Below are 8,905 nucleotides of genomic sequence, written 5' to 3' on the forward strand. Positions count from 1 at the left end.
GTGTGAGATGATCCAGCATGGCAATATGAAGACATAAATGGATATCTGACTTCATTGACAAGTCGACTTCTCCCGGCAGATCTGATAAATATGAGCATGTGCAAAAACGTTTAAAATAAATGAAAAAATAGTTATTTTAATCGAGGACAAACCTGGCGACTGTATTTTGCAGTATGACTTCGGCTCGAGGCATTTTGGAGGGGTCTTTGGAAGACAAAATCAGGATCGGGAGAAAAAGTTTGGAGACGTACAACATGCTTCACGATTTCTCCTTATTACTCCCAGAGACAGAGTCCCAATGGAACTCTGCTTGCAAGCCATTGCAATACATACAGGCATTAAGATGTATAGAATTGAGGTTTTGGTTAAAATGGTTTTAACCACAGACATAAATATGTCTATGGTTTTAACAAAAGATTGTATAGCGCCGCCTAGCGGCGCTATATATTCTGTACAATCTTTGGTGAACGCACGTCAAGTGGTTAATGTCAGAATGTTTAGAGCGCCCTCAATTTTACTGAGTATACTAACCAGTTTACAGGTCAGAATAATAATAGGACCCAAATTGCCTTCGCAATTTCTTGGGACTGGACGGTTTGTATAAACAAAGAGAATGGAATCCTTCCAGCTTGAATTTCTGTGAGTATCGGACAAAATGGGACCCCCGGCCCCAATCGCTCTGTTTTGTAATGGAGTGTAGGCGATGGCGATGGGCGTCTTGACTGTTTTGAGGGATGATTTTCTCTGAAGAGAATTATCCTCGAAAGTCATCGGTTAAGCCACTGAAAATCGAAAAAAATGAAAGATGAGGAAATGAACTTTACCTTGATATCTTGAGCACCTACCTGAGAAACTTGTATTTTTCCTGATTTGTTGAAGTGGGAGATGCGTCACTAGTTCGTTGTGGTGGCTTAATATCCGGGTCTGCATTGCTCTTCAACCATACGAGCCCACATAGAAAACCGTAAAAGCAATCTCGGAGATAGACAAAAAACGTCGTCTGGTGATGTTCAGGAACAGATTGGCCTTATGTGTTTCATACTTTCATTGGAGAGTCAAGATTATGATCACTTATCTAATTTTCTTTTTAATTTCATAAATATTTGCCATGGGCCTGTCAGTTTTTCCCTTCCCTCCCAAACATGAATAGTAGTAGAGTCTCGGATCTGAATGCAGCCTCCCGCTTCTATGCAAAACAGTCCCAGAAGTTATGTTTTGTTTTTGTAAATAAAATACCTCACATTGGAAGCCACAAGTCCCAAATTTTATATTGAAAGTTCTACAATCAGTACAGCTTAGGGTACATCTTATTGTAATTAAATTGGGAACAAAAAATATTCGTTTGCGCATTTGATGCGCGATACGCGATATGTGGCAAAGGGACCCCTCTATAGTATCTTCTTTTGTGTTGATTAAATCTTTGGAATTCCTTTCAGATTTCCAGGGGATCTTTGGGCACAATATCCTTAGGGTATATAGCTTGTGCATTATATTAGAGGGGTCCCCTTTTGCTACATATCGTGCTGGATATACGTATACGCTCGCGCACTAGAGTCTACTGATTTAATGCAATGAACCCTTAATTAAGTTCTTCGCAAACTTCAGGGCGTTTGTCACAGTTTCCTCGAGCTCTCACTAGATAGCGTTCATTTGGACAACATGCGGGTCAACACTTGTGTTAACGTTTGCGCGCGGGACAAGTGCTAACTAAACGCATATACCCAGCACGATGTGTGGCAAACGGGACCGCATGATGTGATATGATGCATAAGCTTTATACCCTAAGGCTATTGTGCCTATTTCACTCCCTCCCCCCCAAAAAAGGAATTCCAAAGATTCCGTCTACACAAAAGAAGGCACAATAGAAGGGGGATCCCCTTTTGCCACATATCGAGCATCAAATATGAACGCATGCACATTGATTAACGTATGGTGTACTATTTACACAAACATTTCTCTCTCTCTCTTGCCTCCCTCCAGGCGACGCAACCAGACGACGCGACGGCACCCTTGTGTCGTGCCGTCGGGTCGAACCGTCGTTTCTTGCCATTGTACACACGACACGTACGAGTTGCGTCGTGCGTCGCGTCGTGCTGTCTTAGGTCCATTCCTTGTTGCATTTTTTTCTGCCTAAACGTCGCCCCTTCCGTCGCCCGATACGGCACAACGCAAAGCACGACGCGGCGCGTCGGGCATGTACAAACGAAATGGCGAGAAGGCGGCGGTTCGACCCGACGGCACGACACAAGGGAGCCGTCGTGTCGTCTGGTTGCGTCTCCTGGATGGAGGGAGTCAAGAGAGAGAAATGTTTGTCGTAAATAGTACACCATATTAACGTAAGAAACCCGCTATTCATTTCATTGTGTTTACTTCGCCTCGTTGGCGCAGGGAATAGGGGCAAATCGCTTTGAGCTCTCGATGGCCAAAGTTTGCAAAATCTGACATGTGACCACGACGTCACCACTTCCTTTTGCTTTTCTGACATGGATAAGACTTGAAGCTATGCATGGTGGAAGTACTAAGTTAGGTAGGCTTGCGGTTGCACCATGTACAAGAGAGGGAAAAACCATGCGGCGTCAAACGCCTGTCGCAATTGACTCTTGTGAATAATAATATTAATACAATGCTAACAAAAGTACAGATTTTACTTTTTAGAACGAAAAATTGCCCAGCATTTTTCATTCACTCTGTCATCGAACTAGGCCTACTTGCGGGCACAAGTGACTGTATAAACCGATTTTTTTCCAGCAAGAATTATTTCACACATACAAAACACATTTCGTCTGCAACGGACTACTTACTATCGCGCGCCTCTAGCGCTGGATATCACTAGCATGGACATATCTTTACACTAATCGGGCCACCTTCGCTGTCACACAATGACACATTGTTCATCAGGGCAACGAATGAATGTATTAACTCCCTTCACAAACTTGTAGAAAAGGGAATCATCAGCCCATTAGTGCGCCATGTGAAGCAAAGAAGTTTTGTTGATCAACTTCCGTCGAATGAGGGCGCACCTCCACAACTTTATTGATAGGAGCCGGAGGTGAGTCGATTTCATGAATGCAAAGTAGTAAGAAGGGCTTTGTGAAGACAATCCGCCCCCGGGCTGAAGTACACCCCCAATAGGCGAAAGAAAGACATGTGTTTACAAGCGGGTTTTCTGCGTATAGGCAAACCGGAATCTGGTTCTTAAGTGACTTCGTCACAAAGGCAAACGCGCCTCGATTTGCAGGCTCTCATTGGACAATCGCTGAAGGTGCACGTTAACTTCCAGCTCCATGTAAACGGCGATCAATGCATGTAACCCTATGTGCCGTGCACGTGTACAGTGGGCGTGGTTTGAACTGAAGTGACGTCACACTTATAAACCGGATAAATTAGTTACGCGTATATTCTCAGCGTGCTTGGCGTCAAACGCGCACATTATACTTGCTCACAATATCGACGAGAATATAATATCAAATCAGTGCTCTGAAATATATGATTGCCGAACTTTCGGTAACTGAGTACCTTCTTCAGGGCAAGCAGATTCAGTTCTGAATGAAAATCCGCGTTCATTCCCCCTGGATGCAGCGTTCTAAGTTCGAAAATGATGCACTGCTCCGGTTCCTTACGCTGTACATCGGATGACGCTTTCCGCAGAATATAGACGCTTACGTCACCGAGGGAATGTGGCGGCAAGCAAAAGTGCTGCGCAACAGTGAGACCAGGTGTTTGTTGGTGCACACTGCGCAAGTGTTCCGCGAAGCGGTCACCAAGGTGACGCTTGGTCTCTCCGATGTACAGTTTTACCACAGCGACATGTAATGCAATAAACAAAATTACTAGTAATGCATGTATGATCCCCGCGTATTCTGTAGCTACCGCTGGGGCCGAGGACCGACTGGCTGTTAAGTGTGTAGGGGCAGGTGTTACATTTGGGGCGCTGACAAGGGGAATTGCTGCCTGCTTTTGACAGCAGGATGGAATCCAACGGGAACTCCGACAGCACGATCGCGCGCAAATCGGGGGTTCGGCGAAAATGGAAGCTGTGGCCGCATCATTTCCGAGTGTACGAAAAAAAATTAGTAGTTGTTAAAAAAGTAGTTGTTAAATGTAAATCTTTAAGTCAGGTTGTGAACTTAACTTTTTAAGCTGATTTAAAAATGTCTGTTTTAAAAACGGCAGTATGTTAGTTTGTCGCTCATTTAAAGCTGCGCTCACTTTGTGCTCACAGAAAAGATTCTCACAATTCCGTATGCCGCATGTCGGTTTTCAGTAAAATGTACTCAATATATGAATGAATTTTATTTAGTACAATTTTTCCCGAGAGTGTGATTTTTTTTCAATGTTGGTTCATCGAAACCAGACGGAAAAACACATAGACAGTTTGGACATCCTATTTACTTACAAAACCTACTACGTGTCCTGGTGGAATTCTCAAAGTTTTACACACTGAACAAATCAGGAATGAACCGACTGAAAGTTAAAATATTGCTAAAGCGAGACCGTAGATAATAGGTGTAAAACACACACACATAAACAGTTATGAACATTATCGCTCCCGAGTGGGTTAGTTAATAAGAAAATGGTCAGTTATTTCTGGAAATGATTTTTTTGCAATTTCTGCTTATTTTTGGCTTGTTTTCGGGAGGGAGGCCGAGGGCTTAGCCATCATCCCATGAGAAAAAAGTTATGTTGACCAGAAATGCACACCATACACCATCACATTACCCTCCTGAAGCGCCGCCATTGTTCGGCCGCGCATTTTGTGCACAAACAATGCGCGATGTCCTATCCAGTGGAGATCAATGGGTGAGTACCAAGAAAGACGCCCTCTTTTGTTCCGCTCTGAGCGGATACGGGCAACTATTGCTTGTATATGGCATCTCAGTTACAGTGTATTGTTCTTACTGACACATTCACGGTTGCATTTTAGTCCCCTTTTTGATAATTCTATTAGGACTTCTAGGGTTGCACGACGCCCATAGAAAACAGTGCAAAATCAGACCGAAATAGCGCCGCCTGTTCATTCTCGTGAAGAGGTTGGCCTCCGTTTATTTGCTGGCAATTCAAGATTATGGCCAGAAGATCACTTTTCGTTTCAATTTCATGGGGCTTAACCACAAAAATATTTTTTATTCGCTTTCAAGGAAGATACCCCCAAAACAGACAAAACTTCAGCCGCGGCTCAGAACGTGTGCTCATAATAAACAGCCATTTTGTTTACAGAATCCGAAGCTGGCGCTATTCACTCAGCTCTGGGCCATGGCGGTGCAGTCCGGTAAATAGGCCGAAAACTGCTTGCACCGGCCAAATTACAATTTGTATCGATATGCACTCAAATTCTCTACGACGTGGAGTATTTTTTGGCCTACGAACTCGACAATTTGTAGAAAAGACAGGTTTAGGCGACCAAATTTAAAATGCCAGCTTGTTTCTGAGCGAGATTTGGAAGAAATCTGTGCCAGGAAACGGTCTATTTTTCGAGAAGTGTATTTCAAAATAACGAGGGGTGCGTTTCACGACTGCTTCTTAGGGGTGACCTTCTATGGAAAAAATATCTGCAAAAGTCAGCAGTTAATGAATGGAACTTCGAAAAGAAAATAAAAAAAATCATAAAATTGGCTTTAATTTGATGTGCGTCTCGAACACCTGAGAAACTCGTGAGTATTTTTCCTGATTTTTTAAAGTTCAGGTATTTATCACTGTTAGCTTATTTACCGGCCTACGACCCTGGCTCTGAATGTACTGCTAGTCTTGCGCCCCCTGTTGTCTGTGGGTGTGGACATAAATAATTTTAGTCAGTTTCTCAGACTAGTTAAACCTGACTAATCTCTTTCGATTAACAGGTCTGGTATGCGTGTTTTCTTTCTTTTTTCATTTTTGTTTATTCTACACAACTTGGCGGGGATAGACCATGCATGTACTTCCTATGGGAAAGACGACTGGATACTAGTCTTCACACCTCGTAGAAGCTTCCCTCTTGAAACGTCAGACTTTACTTCCCTTGAAAAATCCCCATGACCACAGCGTTCATCCAAGTTGATGTTCCCCTCCGTCCAGTATCAACCACTGCCACGTGACAAAAAAGAGCGAATTCCTCCGTTTTCTGAAATATCCGAAATATCCCTAACTCATTCTTGTCAACGTTCGGATAGTTTCGTGTAACGATCGGGGCATTTTGGCCGTGAATTAGTACCGGTTAGCGGATGTGTACAAGTGCGTACTCAGTCATAATGGGTGAATAAATGGAGATAAATCCTGGGATTTTTAAGTTTACGCTTTAAATTGAAGCTCTCCTTGGCTCCTGTTTGAAAGAAAAACACCGCGCCGTATTTTTGTCCAAAGTGACCAACGCCTGCATCTAAAAATATTTTTTGGGGGCAATTTCGCGGCAGCTGGTTCATTTGTTCATTTTTATGTCTTGAAAGTAAATTATGTGGTGAATTACGTTCTGTTGGGTGTTGAGTAAAACAAATCCCCAAAATGAAATGAATGGACGAAATACATACTTTCCAGCCAAGATCTATAGCATACGGCATTCTAGGGATACACCATGTACTTTCTTATGGGAAAATTGTTTCGTTGTCAGCCATGAAAAGAGGACTGTTCTTTACGCGTCGTGAAAGCGTCCCCTCTCGAATGCTGAAATTAGCCTTCCTTTGAAACAACATCATCCAAATCCACGATTATGACCTTTATTCAGCTTGGGTTTCCCAAAAAATCGTCAGTCGAGACCGTGACCGAGACGGGCACCCCTAGTGTCCCATGACACATTGCGTTATGGACTATTTTTAGCCGCTGGTATTACCTGACCCTAAGTTTTTATCAAGTTTCGTCAGAGATTGTCGGGTCAGGGAACCAGACTACTGTGCATCCATTCGGTTTGTGAAGCTAGACCACAGAGATTGTCGGGTCAGGGAACCAGACTACTGTGCATCATTCGGTTTGTGAAGCTAGACCACATAGGGGTGCAGTGTCCCAATTCAAGGAAAATTCTCCGCCGGGCCGAGGCGCAGAAAAAGTACCCCCAGAGATTGTTTCGAAAAGAGGGGTCTGTTTGGGCCAGGAAATGGTGGAATTGTGTCAGTATGGCCCAGGATCATCTCTGTAGATTCAGGGGCACCCATCTGGGGGCAAAGCAGACAAAAATGGGATTGAAAATTAGTCAGAAGAGCCCCAGGAAGGTGAGGGATGTCATTTGAAAAATGGCCGCTGGGAGGGCTTGGCAACATTCACTTTTTGGGGGGTGAGTTTGTTTTGGGCGGATAATTAAAAAATTCATTGGTTAACCTACTAAAAATTGAAAATCAAATGAAATCTGAAGGACCAAACAGCACATTGATTTTTGTTTGAGAGGCCTCAGGGACTTCAGTTGCCTGCCATGGGGCTCCAAACTTGGTTGATTTTACACTATTTTCAATGGAGCTTGAATTAGTTCAGTGCACCCTATATTGCCAAGATGGCGGCGTCCTGGATGTCATGGCGGTTGGATTGAAAAATCATTTCTCACGTTTGCGATAGTTACACCAGTGGTGGAAAGACCGGAACAAGCCAGGGATAGCAGTTTTATGAATTGTGAGACATGAGAAACATTTGATTGTTGGCAGCAACACTCCACTGGTAAATACCCATGCAATCATGTGGAAATTCTGAAAAACAATTAACTCTGTCACTGTTCATGCTGTTTTGCGTGTAATTTTCAAGAAATCAGCAGTGACCGAAGGACTTGATGGTTTCCGTGGGCCAACCCTAACCGAGCTTAACCCTAACGGAGGCCAACCCTAATGACGGCTAACCCTAACGGAGGCCAACCCTAATTATGAAGGGTAACCCTAACAGGGCCCTAACCAAGGGTGGGGGTACTTCCTCGATGGTCAAGTACAGCCCGCGCACCAACTGACCAAGCTGTGGATATATGCGCAGGTGACTGAAAGTTCTCGAAACACTCTCCTTGGTGGTTTGTTCCACTCTTGTGTTGGAAGTGCCCTATTTTGGGCTCAGGTTTTCAACTCTTGGGCTGGAGCGTGTCAACAGGAATAAATTCTACGTAGAGCTTTCATGTCAAAGCATGGCTGAAGTTTCATAATTTTCTTGTATTTGATCTCTGCTGTTGGTAGTGTATGGCCAAAGCGGTAACCCTTCCTTATCAGTAGGACATGCTAGTTGAAGCTATTTATGGGGAAAGGTGCAATTTTCAAATGCTGATTGGACATTCTTCTGTTTGCACTATAGTAGAAGTGTACATGTACAGTGTATGTATAGGCAGTTTGTGCACATTTGCTATTGGCTGACCTTGATGATTTACTCCCCATAGCACAGCCAGTCGACTTTTTTTTCCAATTTATTTTCAAAAATTGAGTTTTTTGGAACATTCTCAACCATTCAGCATTGTTTCTGTGTCAGACTGTGAAAAAGGGGTGTATATAAAGGGTGCAGTGTCCCAATTCAAGGAAAATTCTCCGCCGGGCCGAGGCGCAGAAAAAGTACCCCCAGAGATTGTTTCGAAAAGAGGGGTCTGTTTGGGCCAGGAAATGGTGGAATTGTGTCAGTATGGCCCAGGATCATCTCTGTAGATTCAGGGGCACCCATCTGGGGGCAAAGCAGACAAAAATGGGATTGAAAATTAGTCAGAAGAGCCCCAGGAAGGTGAGGGATGTCATTTGAAAAATGGCCGCTGGGAGGGCTTGGCAACATTCACTTTTTGGGGGGTGAGTTTGTTTTGGGCGGATAATTAAAAAATTCATTGGTTAACCTACTAAAAATTGAAAATCAAATGAAATCTGAAGGACCAAACAGCACATTGATTTTTGTTTGAGAGGCCTCAGGGACTTCAGTTGCCTGCCATGGGGCTCCAAACTTGGTTGATTTTACACTATTTTCAATGGAGCTTGAATTAGTTCAGTGCACCCATAGG

Source organism: Acanthaster planci, linkage group LG16, assembly GCF_054643075.1.
Source record: "Acanthaster planci isolate LZ-2023a linkage group LG16, COTS_SCS, whole genome shotgun sequence".
Taxonomy (NCBI): domain Eukaryota; kingdom Metazoa; phylum Echinodermata; class Asteroidea; order Valvatida; family Acanthasteridae; genus Acanthaster; species Acanthaster planci.